At 37.6% G+C, this 15706-nt stretch overlaps 1 protein-coding gene across 2 annotated transcripts in view; it reads left to right on the plus strand.

Annotated features, from left to right (window-relative positions):
• Nucleotides 1-15706, plus strand: part of LOC108969334 (probable beta-hexosaminidase fdl) — a 54858-nt gene that overhangs the window by 33582 nt on the left and 5570 nt on the right. The window lies entirely within an intron of this gene.

Consider the following 15706-nt stretch of genomic DNA (forward strand, 5'->3'; position numbering starts at 1 on the left):
TTTTTAAATTTTTTTCAATATTTTTTTCACTTTATAATTTTTATTTTCTCTTTAACATACATTTTTTTTAAATTTCATTACAATTAAAAAAATTGTTCACACACACCGTTAGATTTATTTGCAAACGACTTTGTGAATCACCCAAAAATTTTTCTCACTGTAACTTAAAGCGTTCGCATTAACACGCACAGTCATAACAAAGAGTTCAATCGCACGAACATTGAAGCCTATCGAAATCAATTCGTACAACTTGACACTTGGCCACCATTTGTTCGACTGAAAACTGCCGACCGCCAACAATATTATTGCGAACGATCCACGCTTTTCGATACTGAAAAGACAAAAACATTCCTTCAGCGCATACTAGAGACCCCAACATACACTCACACAAACACACGCATACACTCGGTCACATAAGCTTGCAAATATGCTCTACTAACACGACTACATTGAAAATATATGCACACAACATAAATGCATAGAGCACCCATTTCCGGCCGCCACCCAACGACCTTCCCATCGGCAATCGGCTCATTCGCAAAGGACACGCAACTCTTGCAGATAACAATCGGCTACTACGTACACTTAACTGTATCGAATCGAATCACTCTCGCCGGCGCTTGCGGCTTTTACAAACTGCTGTGTCGGCTTTTGCTTGTTGTTGTTGTTATTGTTGTTGCCGCATAACAGTACCTTATTTTAGTGTAGGTTCGGAAGTACCGTAACAGCAGACAGATTATTTGCTAGTACGAATTGGGCTAACAAAAGAGAAACACGCTAAGCTGCTCTCTTTTGTTGGCACACAAAGCAGCCGTTAAAGAGTTTCGTCAAGCACAATTTGCCATTGTTTTTCCTCATCAATTTAACTACTTGCTAAGGTATTTGATTTTCATGTTTGTGACATGTGCACACACAAACTATATTATACATCTATTTGGCCATAAGATTTGCTGTCAGAATTTTGGTTCACTTGAAATATAAACAAGGGCATTTCGTGTCCTTAACGTTAAAAAAAAGTTTTATATACTATTTGGTCTCTAGTAAATATTAAAGGTAATGGATCGAAGGAATGAAATTCTTTTAAAATATTTAATAAAAATCTTAAATTTTCGCAAGGTAATGAAGCATTAATTCAGAGGATCACTGAAGTGTTCTTTCAATAAATCCAATGATGCAATATGTGGGAAGTGGCTCCGTTTTTTCGTGACCAAATAGCGCCGAGATCACAAGCTTCAATTTCAAACATCAAAAAATCGGTTATCACAGCGCGATGACGGTCACCATTAATGGTTACTTTCTCACCATACCAAACCACACCAAACCATGGCGCTCTTGTATCTCTTAAGGTTATTTTTGTCGGATCTTTTTGGATCTTTTCCCATAGGTCGAAGAAATGTCGCTTGGGAAGAACGATCGTCTTCAGCTCTGCACAAACTTGATGTAGTACGCTTAAATTAAAAATCTCGACGTAAAATGCACCAAGTCGTTCCATACGTCAATCCGAGTTGCTGTAAACGGCGCCTAATCAACTCTTCGATGGCTTCGTGAACTCTCTCAGCTTCTTTACTACGCACTGAACGAGGTGTATTCGGTCGAATATTATCCAATAATGAATGATGGGTCTCAAGATGGGTGATGGTGTGGTTTTAATTTAGTCTGCTCCAAAAGCAGATTTCAGATTTCGACTGGACAGATCACCTTACTAAAATATATGTATGTATATGTCAGGCGTTCATCGAAAGTATACATCTTTTGATAATAATTTCGATTTTTAAACTGAATATTTTTTCGTAAAAAACGGTCTCTTTGGGAAGCTAACATTTTGCTAAAAATCGATTTTTTCATTACTTGTATTTTTGTCTAATAGTAATTCTTCTTTACGTTCAGACACCTTTTTTCCGTGGTCCCCCGAGAACGGGTACAGGTTTAAGGAAATGCAAAACGTTTAATTTAAACGTTAATTTAAATTAATTTGTTGATACTTATTATTAATTGGAGGGCAGTAAAATGCAGATATCACAATTGTGTTATTCAGGCACAGAGTACAGTTTCATTGCATGCTCACAAATGTGTTATCTTCCCAATTTCTAGGAAGATTTTTCGATTTGGGCAACAGCGATGACGTTGAAGCAGTCCTAGACATTTTAGATCAATCTGATATAGACTTCAGTAATGATGATGATAATGTAGATGAAACTTGGACTACGTTTAACCTAAACGCTGGTGGAGAAGAAAGCGATAAAAGTACAGATGACGATGAAGGGGATCCAGAAGCTCAACAATCAAAATCCGCGGGCCCAGCGGTCATACAACCGTCATCGAACGCTATACCTAAATCCCACCCCAGGAGAGACATTTGAAAAAATGCACCCATTCCGAACACACAGCTTCCTATAAGTTATGGTTGCCAAAATCAAATAAGGATGAAGATACCTTTAGAGTACTTAAATAATTATTTTCCAGAATACCACTATGAGAATGTGGTGAAATTTACCAAAAAGTATGTCTTGGCTAATCGTGGTCAAGAGGCGCGTTATGTAACAGCCGATATAAAACGATTTTACGGGTGTGCACTCATAATCGGCTGCCTTGGCTACCCTTCTATAAGAATGTATAGGTTAAATGAATGCAAAACTCCTGCCATATTTAATTCAATGTCTCGAGACAAATTTCTCCAACTACGGACAGATAAACACTTGGCTGACTTTCCTGTTCCAGATTCCACTAACAAATTTTGGCGAGTTCAACCCATCATAGACATGATTAGGGAGCGCTGCAATGAATTGGCAACTGATATCACAAACTACTCGATTGACGAGCAAATGATACCATTCAGTGGAAGTTGCCCTGCTCGGCAAGTAATCAGATCGAAACCCTGGCCTATTGGATTAAAAAATCTTGTATGCGGAACTTCTACAGGCATTGTAGTAGATTTTGAAGTCTTCCAAGGGGCAGGGACATTTGAAGACTGCGGTCTCGGACATGGGCCATCTATAGTTATGCGACTAATAAAAAACTTACCGAAAGGCAGCCAAATATATTTCGACAGGTTTTTTACTACAATACCAAATGGATTATCCTGCAACAGGTACAATGATGGCAAACAGGATACCTAAATGTGTTAAATTCCCTCTGGATAAATATATGAATCGAGGTGATATATGCCAGTTTATAAATAATAATAACGTAGCTCTTTGTGAAATGGAAGGATACAAAAGCGGTTATAGTTGCTTCAAGTGAATGTGGAAAGGCCCCGTTGGTGAAGTTGAGAGGTGGAATAGAAATCTGAAACGCCGGTTACCCCTTGAAATACCTTCAGTAATTGAAAACTATAACATGTTTATGGGAGGGTTTGATTTGTGTGATCAAATGCTCGAATAGTACAGAATTAAAATGAAGACAAAGAAATAGACTGTCAATCTATCATTTCTAACCTTAAAATTTTCTAACATTCAAAATTGAGCTTGGCACTGTACTAGCAGCTTACTTCGAACCTCCTGATCAGGTTGAACCCTTTAAATTGCCTGAAGACTTTTAAAGAACAAAACATCGACCTCATGATGCACCTGATGACATACGTTATGATCGCTATGACCACTGGCCTTCAATTTTAGATGATCCGCCGAGGGTTTGTCGCAATAATTGCGGAAGTCGATCGAGAGGAAGATGCCAAAAATGTAAGGTTACCCTTTGTCTGGCAAAAAATAAGGACTGTTTTGAAAAGTACCATACACGTAACTGACTAAAGTATACACAATTGCTTTCTATTTCTTAGTAACCTAACTTTCTTTTCTTTTATTCAAACAATTAAAGTTAAAATGACTTTTAAAAATAGTGAAGTATTAGAAAATTTTTTAGTTAAATAAAAAATTTTAAAAATGATCCTGTATTATTTTTGAGGGAATATTTTACTGCTTATAACCTAGATACCACAAATGCGCGATGTCCTGTTTTTATAAACGGACACTTCGAAAGCGTTTTTCAAGTTTTATTTTTTTATTTTTTTTTATTTTATAAAAGCTTACATAATAATACAATTATTATACAAACTAAGAAAATACGCAGCACTAGCATCATGGGCTATCGGCCGAGTCAATTTTTTTTTTTCAAGTTAATTTTGGCATGTATTTCCAAAAAAAAAAAAATGTATTCCAACGTCTAATGCGAAATTATTAAGAAAAATATCCCTAGGTCTGAAAGGGCTGTACAGCAATTCATTATTTTCTTGAGTGTTATTTACTTTTCGCAGGGGTTGCTTATACATCGTGTTACTGAACAGATCGACCCGGACTCTCTTTGCCTTACGAAAACAACTATACTAGATCGTATTTCTCGTAATAATGTTTGTTTTAACTGAAAAACTCTCGCTGTCTCTTTGATTTTTGTAGTTGTTATTGGTTTTCACACCAAGCATATTATTGTAATATGTCTGAAAAACATCTCGGGATCCCGAAAATTTTATATGGAGCAGCAATATATTGGCGACTGTTATGTTGTTGTTGCACAATGTTGGTTTTAAATTTACTGTTTATTATCTCGAATATGCAAATAAGAAAGCAAATCATTAAAACAGCGTGTAAACCTAAATATGACATAGTATTTGAGATGACAAAATGTTATAAAATATATCGATTCTCAAGATCGCTTAGAAATACAGTAGTTTACTTGAAAGCAATATTATTTTTTTGAACTCGAAATTTTCGGAGGCAGATAAACTTTACAAAGAACTTTTAATCCACGAATGGTTCTCAAAATATTGTTATTGTCAACACTTCTGCGAAATTTTTTGGAAAAGCCCTGATAGCAGCCTAGCATCTTATAGTTTTTTTTGTTGCTGGAGAGATCCAGAAATAGTAGAATTAATAAAATAGTCTTCGGGGTTTAATCATTCTGCTTGCCACAATGTGTCCAACCTTCTTTATGTCTTCTAGAAATTCATCTTGTTTACTTCTCGACACAATTTCCTAGAACTCAAACTTAAAAGTTGTTTGTTTGTGAACATCATAAATGTTATTGTTAAACTCTTAAGAATATTAGTTGGTAATACTGACTATCTAGTCGGCGCGATAAGCGTAGATTAAGGAAGACAACAGTTAGACTTGTGCGTTGTTTTTTATTACACGCTTTTATTGCCGATGCCGTCTGCAGTGTGTTATTTGTATGTTAGCTTAGCATTTATGTCTTATAAGCTTCTTTATCAAATTATTACTAAGCAGAAATATATTTTATAATAGTGTATAAATGAATGGACTTATAACGTTGTGAAGAGCGTTCTTAGCGTGCTATTTAGCACGCATAAAAATATATATCTCTATATCTCGTGCTGGCAATATGTTTATATTTATATAGATACCTACCATATTTTATAGTCTTGTTGTTCCCTCAGGTTTCGAGATATCGATCTAAAATTTTGAACATGCCCTTTTTGTTCCGAAAATGTTATGGAATAACATTGTTGGAATTTTCGGTAACGGGCCACTATAGCATAAAGCTGTCATACAAACTGATCGGAAAAAGTTCTTGTATGGAAAACTTTTTTATTTGTCAAGACATCTTTACCAAATTTATCCAAGAGTATTGTAGAAGGCAGTGCTACAATTTGCGAACATAAAGTTCAGATCAGACCACTATAACATATAGCTGATATATAAACAGACCAATCAAAATCAAGTGTTTGCATGGAAAACTTTTTCATTTGATGATATATTAATAAGAAATTTGGCGTGGATTATTGTACAAGGTAACCTTACAATCTGTGAAGAAATTGTTCAGATCGGACCACAATAGCATATAGATGCCATACAAACTGATCGATAAAAATCAAGATAAAGATCTTTTTATACTCCTTAACTCTAAAAGAATTGCAGCTGCAGAGGGTATTATAACTTCAGTACAGGCGAAGTGAATGTTTTTCTTTTTTTATACTTTTTTGCAATTTTTAATTGTAATGCAATTTTCTGCTAATAAAGATAAATAATTATTATAATAATTTCACGCGCTTGGGATATAAAAATATGCCTTTGAATTATGTCAATCTGCAGCCGATTTGTGCGCTTAAAATTTTGTTTTAAATACACGCATACAAACAGACATATTAGAATGTACTGGTGAAAGGCTTATCTCCTAAATGAGTTTAGTGGCTTGGCAACACCCAAAGGTAGACCATTATAGCTGGTCTAGTACGTACAAATCACAGAGGTCAACATTCTTATATTCGCTTACTGCTGTCTTCTCGCATTACGACATCGGCTCGTATGCCGTCGCTGCTAGCCTGTTACCGGGGTTTTGCAGCGTTCCACGCTTTGCGCCTCACTCGAAAACTTTCAATTGTGACTGGGAGCTTTGTTTATTGCTTGTGTTTTGGTGCTACGCCTTTTACTTAAAAGCACACACACACACAATGTATAAATACTTAAATACACACCAACACACACTCACCTATCCTATTTGGCCTTTTGACTCGCATACACTTGTAGGCAAAACACAAGAATTTTCGCTTTTTTGTGTGTTTTTTCCGTCGTTTTTTCGCTGTGTTTTTATGGTTTTATTGTCCCGCTTTGTGCCTGTGTGCTTGTGTGCGGTTTTTTGGTGTTTTGCTGTGCTGGTAATTTTGTTGCACGCGATGTCTGACAAGCACTGGCTGGCATCGCTTCATCGTTGGGTCGATGTTGTGCTCAAAGTTAAATAAGGCGCGCACTCGCTAGCACCACAACCAGCGGCAAGGACTCGAAACTCGAAACGAAGCACACTACATTTAAACATTTCCACCGTTATTATACATACGTATGTATGTATGTGTGCCGCAGACGCGCTGTTGATGTTAGTGAAAACACGCATTTGTTGTTAAAAAGGACGAAAATTCCTCGTGCGTTGCTGTTTGGACTGAAGGGGCCACTAGTGAAGTGTTGCTTTTTTTCACTAGTCTCCTAGTTTTTACTGTTACAAAGTGTTTGGTTGAGTGCGGCGGGCGCTAGTGTGGCAACAGGAGCAGCAGAGTGAAATGTTGCAGCTGCTTTCCCTTTTGCTAGTGTGTGTGTGTGTGCGTGTGTGACAGACAAACGTAACGCCAGAATCGTCTGATATTTTTTAAGGCCTTTGTTGTTGTGATGAAAGGAAGCTGAAGCTGCTTTGTGGAGCGAAAAAGTGTGAAACTAAAAGTGTGTTAATAATGCCAAATCATGTGCGAAACGAAAGCCTTAAATTGCGCTTAAATCATTTATAGAGACGCTGACAGCAGTAAACGAGCGTGCAACTAAGAAGCAAAAACAATAATAACAATCATATTATTAATAACAATATAAGCAGTACTTCTCACTATTGAAACTAATTTTTATACACACACAAATTATTTTTAAATATATAAAAAAAATATATATATTAGTAATATTAAATTAAAATTTTGGTGGAAAATATGTATAATTTTAATATAAGGTAAGACATAGTGTATATGCTTATGTATGTAGGTATGTATGTATATATGCTAATTATATGTTATGGATTAAATATGTGTCAAAAGTTCATTAAGCGTCAATTAATTAAAATTCTCATACTCTTATGCTCTCTACATCTCGAAATATATGAACTCATATATGTACATATTAGTGTCCATAAGCCAGAGTTCTTAGTGTGCTGCAAAGGCTTCAGGTGTGTGTGTTTCATAACAGTACCTCAGGCAAAGTAGAAGTTAATTATTCCCCCCTTCAAGGGCGATATACTGATTATAGCCACCCTCCAACTTTTCGCTACCATTTTCGTAGTACGATTTGTCCTTTGCTTCAAAACAGGCCTCAGTTTCGGCGATCACCTCTTCTTTGGACGAATTGGAGAATTCTTTTGAGATCTGGGAACAGGCAATATGTAGTCGTCGCTGGGTGCCAGATCTGGAGAATACGGTGAATGCGGAAGCAATTCGAAGCCTAACTTCTGGCTTTTTGGTTCAAGAATACACAGTAAATTAAAAAAAAAAAAAACATATTTTTTTTGTTATATTAGATTTCCGATGGCGCTAAAAACGCTCATCATTAAATGAATCCTAAAAATAAAAAATTCACATTAAACTAAAAGGTATTCTCCGTAGCTACATTGCCTATGATAACAAACAAAAGTTGTCAAAATAGCGACGTTTTTAAAAAGTTGAATTTTACCCAACATTTTGGTCGTTATTGACTTGGCAAAATCCGATTTTTGTTCAGATTAGATTTGGTAAGTCATTATATAAAGAACTATATACAGTATACAGCATGTATATTGAAAAAAAAAAAAATCGTGATCTAATCATTTGTTTCCCAGTGATCACCCAAGCAAATTTGAAAAATGCTGTTTTGGAAAATAAAAACGCATTTAGAGACTAACTTATGTAGCTGATTGAACTGAGCGGCTGCCTTTTAAATGGCTGTAGCTCAAACACTATTTGAGATATCCATTTGAATTGCGAGTGCGTCCTTTATTACATATGTATAAATATATATGTTATAAGAAATGTCTCTATGAAGCGTAAGTTAAAATTTTCCTCGGCTTATATGAATATTTGCACCCGGGGACCTATTATAGCATTCAATGTTTATTTTATAACTGTGAATTGTAAATAATTTGTTGCTGGTGATCTTGCATTTAGCATTATATGATTCCTGATCTCCACTGAGTACCAACGTAAGTAGTGCAGTTTACTTAATTGGTTCTTTTACCAGCCTTATACCATTTGCAATCGACAAATGGGCTCGGCACGACTTTAAAAATAGGATTATTGGATAGGACCATTTTCCGTATGGTTCAAACATGGTCGGTTATGCAATGTAATACTTATATACTTATACTTAAGTTGCAGTTCATTTGAGTACTTAAGAATAATGCCAGCCATTAAGGAGGTTGTTCTACTATTAGCGTGAGTTACTGCTGTCAAAAACATAAATATTTGTTGATAGCTATTATGACGTCACATTCAGATTCTGAATTCAGTTGGTATTTTTGTCGAAATTGGCTGGGATAGTCTTGGAGTTTCTCGGGATGATTGCATCTATATACATACATACATATGTATATGTAGTGATATGGCTCTGACAAGTGGAAGAGACATACTCATGAAACTCTCCCCTAGTAGATTCTTCTATGTTTTTCTTTTCATTGAAAGATGGTCGCCGAACAAATTAACAAGCATTGGCCTGGCACGAATAATGAACCGATACACATTCTAACCATCGGAACTGCATTCAATGAGTCTTGAGGATGTGACGTATTATTGCATTTGGCTGATATTACAGCATTCCAAAGTAAACAGGACTTAAAAAAAAACTGCTTGGTTTTTTCGGCAAAAACTATTTATTTCATTCAAAATAATCTCCTTCTGCTTCAATACAGCTTCTTGCACGGTCCAAAAGCATGTCCAACGAGAGTTTTAGCTCGTTGGCCGGTATGGCCGCCAGTATGCCGCACCCTTTGATTGGCTCACATGTTGATCGTCATTTATGTCCTTACGATCACTTTGAAAACGTTCAAACCACTCGTGAAACGTTTCGGTAAAAGTTTTACCAATTTTAAAACAAAACTTAATGTTGGCTCTTTGTTCGAAACTCATTTTCGCACCGATAGCACAAACATACTGACACTTAAACGCAATAACTTCACTTCCAATCAATGAAATGTCATGAAAATGTCACTGGACAATCTACAAAGATGGCAGATTCTAACGCACCAGTCGACATATAGATGGCGCCACCAGGCGGCGCTAGATTCAGAAAGTGCTGTTTACTTTGGAACGCACCTTGTATATACAACTATATGTGAGACCTCAACGCTACTTGTTTAAAATTTATTCCTTCCTCTGACAACCGTTGTTCTTCTAACCTGACATAGAGAGTTTAAGACTGTTCCGGTTTTAAAACGAGTAGTAGTTAATAAACAAAGAGAGAGCCAAACAGATGTGCATTTAATTCGCTTTCTATTCGCTGCTTTATGTTTATTGATTTTTTTTATAACTCAAACCAAAATTTTCAAATAGTTTTTGTTTTTTTTTAAATATTTGGTTTTATAAAACATATATTCTTCTTGATTGGCGTAGTCACCGCTTACGCGATTATAGCCGAGTTTACAACCGCGCGCCAGTCGTTTCTTCTTTTCGCTACGTGGCGCCAATTAGATATTCCAAGTGAAGACAGGTCCTTCTCCACTTGGTCCTTCCAACGGAGTGGAGGTCTTCCTCTTCCTCTGCTTTCCCCGGCGGGTACTGCGTCGGATTCTTTCAGAGCGGAAGTGTTTTCGTCCATCCGGACAACATGACCTGGCCAGCGTAGCCGCTGTCTTTTAATTCGCTGAACTATGTCAATGTCGTCGTATATCTCGTACAGCTCATCGTTCCATCGGATGCAATATTCGTCGTGGCCAACGCGCAAAAGGCCATAAATCTTTCGCAGAACTTTTCTCTCGAAAACTCACAACGTCGACTCATCCGTTGTTGACATCGTCCAAGCCTCTGCACCATGATTATGAGTGACTTATAGAGTTTGGTTTTTGTTTGTCGAGAGAGGACTTTGCTTCTCAATTGCCTACTCAGTCCGAAGTAGCATCTTTTGGCAAGAGTTATCCTGCGTTGGATTTCTAGGCTGACATTGTTGGTGGTGTTTACGCAGTCTGGAGAAAGCAGAACTAACGGCGCGGGTGTTGAGGCCGATGATATCAATATCATCCCCCGCCGCTTTGTTGTTCTTCAGGCGGGTATTTGCTATTCGAACTTCTTCCTGGTCGGGCAATGGAACGTCTGCTCCATCGTCGTCGATTGGGGCATCGGGTTCGCCTTCTCCTGGGGTTGTGCGTTCACTTCCATTCAGCAGGCTGGAGAAGTGTTCCCTCCATAATTTAAGTATGCTCTGGGCATCGGTGACTAAATCACCTTTGGAGGTTCCTTCTGTAAGTCGCCGCATTTTTTCGTAGAATTTTCGAGCATTACCCCTGTCGGCCAGCTTATCAAGCTCTTCGTACTCACGCATTTCGGCCTCTTTCTTTTTCTGTCTGCAAATGCGTCTCGTTTCCCTCCTTAACTCTCGGTATCTATCCCATCCCGCACGTGTTGTGGTCGATCGTAACGTTGCGAKRTAKRCAGCCTGTTTTCTYTCCGCTGCGACACGGCACTCCTCGTCGTACCAGCTGTTCTTTTGWACTTTCCGAAAACCAATGRTTTCGGTTGCAGCTGTACGTAAGGAGTTTGAAATGCCGTCCCACAGTTCCCWTATACCGAGTTGTTRACGAGTGCTCTCAGAGAGCAGGAGTGCAAGCCGAGTAGAAAATCDTTCGGCTGTCTGTTGTTATTGCAGCTTCTCGACGTCGAACCTTCCTTGCGTTTGATGGCGTGCGTTTTTGCTGCATAGAGGCGCGTGCGAATCTTCGCTGCAACAAGATAGTGGTCCGAGTCGATGTTAGGACCTCACAGTGCACGCACATCTAAACACTGGAGACGTGTCTTGAGTCTATCACAACATGATCGATCTGGTTGATGGTTTTTCGATCCGGAGACAGCCAGGTAGCTTGATGAATCTTCTTATGTTGGAATCTAGTACTACGGATAACCATATTTCGGGCCCCGGTGAAGTCGATCAGCCTCAACCCATTTGGGGATGTTTCCTTGTGGAGGCTGAATTTACCGACCGTAGTGCCAAAGATACCTTCTTTGCCCACCCTGACGTTAAAGTCGCCAAGCACGATTTTGACATCGTGGCGGGGGCAGCTCTCATAAGTGCTTTCCAAGTACTCATAAAATTCATCTTTGGTCATTGGTCACATCGTCCTTCTCTTCCGTCGGGGCGTGGGCGCAAATCAGCGATATGTTGAAGAACCTCCCTTTGATGCGGATTGTGGCTAGACGTTCATTCACCGGTGTGAATGATAGTACTCGGCGACGGAGTCTCTCTCCCACCACGAATCCCACACCAAACTTGCGCTCCTTTATATGGCCACTGTAGTAAATGCCGCAAGGACCTACTCGTCTCTGTCCTTGTCTCTTAGAGGGCGGTTATGTCAAACTGTACTCTCACGAGGACATCAACCAGCTGGGCAGCGGCACCTTCCCAATTAAGGGACCGGACATTCCAGGTGCATGCCCTCAATTCGTAGTCCTTATTTCGTTTGCCATGGTCGTTATCAAAAGTGGGGTCTCTCATCCGAGGCTGTTGTTGCGTTTTCATTGGGTTGGTTTTTTTTACGTGGCGGGTCCCAAACCCAGCGCACAACCCTATGCATTGAATGTTTCACCTTCTCACTTTAGCTCGTCTWCAAACGGATGTTCTTAGGCTACCCAGAGAATACTTGGTCAAGGACCGGAAGTCGTGAGCTGCTTGAGTCATATGTAAAAGAATCGCTTCTGGCCACTCACAAGTAAAAAACGCTCAGAGAACTTTCCTCACTTGCGTGAACTTCTACACATGAATCAATCCTCCAATATAAATACATATTAAAAACATATGGGCAAGATAAATAATCATATATTTTTTTTTATAAATATACATATTGACACAATTGTTAAATGATTTTCAGCACAACATAGCAAGGGCTTAACCGCCAGATCAGAGACACGTAATTTAGTTCATTGCATGAAATCAAGACCAAGGTCATAGTTGTGCTGTGCATATATTTTGAATTGAGCCAATTGATCAAACATATATCTAATAATAACTTTAAGTAGTATAGCCGCCAGTTTAAGTATAATTTATTTTCCCAAGAAATTTACTTACGTTAATACATGTATTTTATGTACTTAATTCCCAACTATATTCATATTTGATGTAGTTCAGACCGCTTGTAATTAGTGTCGCCTTGTTCTTGCTCACATGCCGCCATTTTAATTATTTCTGTAACAAATGTACGTCCGCAAGGAGAACCTTGAAGGCCGATTGTTTACAACATCTGTCGCTTACCCATGGGAAGTGCTTCCTTGAGTTTGTATATGTTTTGTTATAGGAAAATACATCGTTGATTGAAACGTTTGTGGGTGATGGATTAAAACAAGTGTCGCTTATTTTTTCTGGAAGTTTCATTTCGTTTTAATAAACAATTGAGACAACTTTTTCTTTACTTTTCAAACGATGATACGAAAATAATTATTTTAATTTTTATCAGCACAGACCTCTAGTGGAAATGATGGTTTGACACGTGTTTCTTTCACGAATACGTTCTTTAAGTGTTTTGAGAAACCTAAAGATTTTTAAGACTCATTGCACCGTGTTTCGGGAATCCTGTAAAACTTGGACCATTGATGTTGATGTGGAGGACCAAAACGGCGCTCAACTTTTAAGGCATTGAATGCATCCTCATTTTTTTTTTATTAAAATATGGTCCAATTTGTTTTCTCTTTACATGAGGCAGTAATTTTTTTCGGTTACAAGAGCACGTTTAGAGTCTCTTTAGTACATTTCCGCACAGAATGCGAGGTTCAGATATAAGTATCCATGATTTTTAAATGTTTTTCCGGTGTAAATATCTGATTAGGAAATTGTCAAGGATTATGAACATAAATGTCAAACGATTTATCTCCACAGCTGATTTTGACAGTCATACCTCTAGGAAAGTCTACAAATATGCAAAATACATTTGTCGAATATGAGAATACTTAAAAATTGTGATTGTATCATGATGACAGCATAAAACGTCAGAAACACTAAATTTTACGGAAGAAAGGTTAGAAGGAGCTGCATCCAGTTTTTTTTTTTTAAATTGAAAATGGGCGTGGCGTCGCCCACTTATGGACCAAAAACCATATCTCAGGAAGTACTCAACCGATTTCAATGAAATTCGGTATATAATATTTTCTTAACACCGTGATGACATGTACCAAATATGGGTGAAATCGATTATCACTTTATCATGCGAAAGTATAAAATGTTCGGTGACATTGAATTTATTTTGAAAATTCTTTATTTATTCTTCCAAATCAAGTTAAGTTAGTTCAAGTTATAGAGCTGTCTATTTCTTTTTATACACCTCAAATAAGATCAATATGAATGAGGTTTTCCAAAATGGGCGACCCTTTTTCAATTATCGCTAACACCGCCATCTGTTGAGTAATATATATTTTTTAAAATTAAAAAAGTGCACTAAATCAATAAATAAATGCCAATCTACCACTCTGTTCCAACAGTAGCTTTCAAATATACATATAATATATACATACATATGTATTTTAAGTCTATAAATAATAACAAAATGTGAAAATACGAGGTGTGTTCAAAAAGTATCACGAATTTTGTGTTTTTTCAAAAATTATTTATTTATTCATGAATATCTATTTTGTCCCCTTCAAAGTAATCCCCATGAGATATTACACACTTGTGCCAACGGTTTTTCCAATCTTCGAAGCACTTCAAAAAATCATTTTTTTTATCTTCTTCAGCTCCTCGATGCCGTCTTTATCTCGTCAAGAGAAGCGTAACGTCGTCCTTTCATGGGCCTCTTCTGTTTAGGGAACAAGAAAAAGTCACAGGGGGCCAGATCTGGGAAATACGGTGGCTGCGGCATCATTAGTGTGTTGTTTTTGGCCAAAAAGTCGCGCACAAGCAACGATGTGTGAGCAGGGGCGTTATCGTGGTGCAAAAGCCAATTTTTGTCACATCTTCTCGGCCTTCTGAGAACATTTTCTACCACCGCTAAACGTTGCTTCGGTCCAAGGTAGCTTCTCCGTATGCCACAGTCAACATTCGGAATGCATCCGCGCATTTAATTCCGTTTTTCACACAAAATTTGATACTGGTTCCTTGATCCACTTTTTTGAATAGGTAAAAATCGAGACGATCCAAAACACGTGCAAGCAAAGCAGCTGTCAACAATTAAACGAACATTCAAAATGAGCGAGCTTGTCGGCATAAGTGAGAGTACCGTATACGTGAAAATTCAAAATTCGCGTTACTTTTTGAACACACCTCGTACACCCACTTAATTAAGGCGATATCAGCTTCTGTTTTCAGTACTATGTTTTTTAGTTTTGATTTCCATTGAATTTTGCACTGCTCTAAATGGTCGGGTTGAAGATAATAATATACAATTATGCATAGAACGACAAGTACGTAGCTGAATTCACACATATTTGGATACGATAAGAGTTATATATTGCATGATTATTTTTCTGACTGTACATATAAATGTGCGCTCTAATGTTACTCATACTTTTATAACATGAACACAAAATACATACTACTATGGGCAAAAATAGTAAGACTTTGTTCATAGTTTTAAAATTCTTAATTTATTCTTCAAAATCTATATCGTCTGCCTCAAAGTAATCCCCTTGTCCCAATAGACTTGTGTCAACTTTTTCAAAGAGTTGCTGGCCCATCATTCTGACTTTTTTTACGAATAGCAAACGACACCAGCACTCAAATAGTATAGTATTTCTTGTTGATAGTTTGGCCGGTCGGAGTGCACCACACCTCGATAATCGAAAGAAATTGTCAACATAACTTTGATTTTTGACCTGCTTTGAGGTGGTTTTTTCGGCTTCGACACACCTTTGTCACAAAATTCGGTCGATTAGTCGCCTCTTTCCGGGTCGTAAGCATATATCCAAGATTCATCAACAGTCATAATGCGTTTGATGACATTATGATAGTCGGAAGGCATTGTTTCACAGACGTTAAAGTGACGCTGTTTGGTGGAAAAATTTTCTAGTTTTATAACCAATCGTGCTTTCACTTTTCTTTTCTTGATCTTTAAAAATGGTATTTACTGATCT

This window comes from Bactrocera latifrons, unplaced genomic scaffold (assembly GCF_001853355.1).
Source record: "Bactrocera latifrons isolate USDA-ARS-PBARC rearing strain unplaced genomic scaffold, ASM185335v1 scaffold_249, whole genome shotgun sequence".
Classification (NCBI taxonomy): domain Eukaryota; kingdom Metazoa; phylum Arthropoda; class Insecta; order Diptera; family Tephritidae; genus Bactrocera; species Bactrocera latifrons.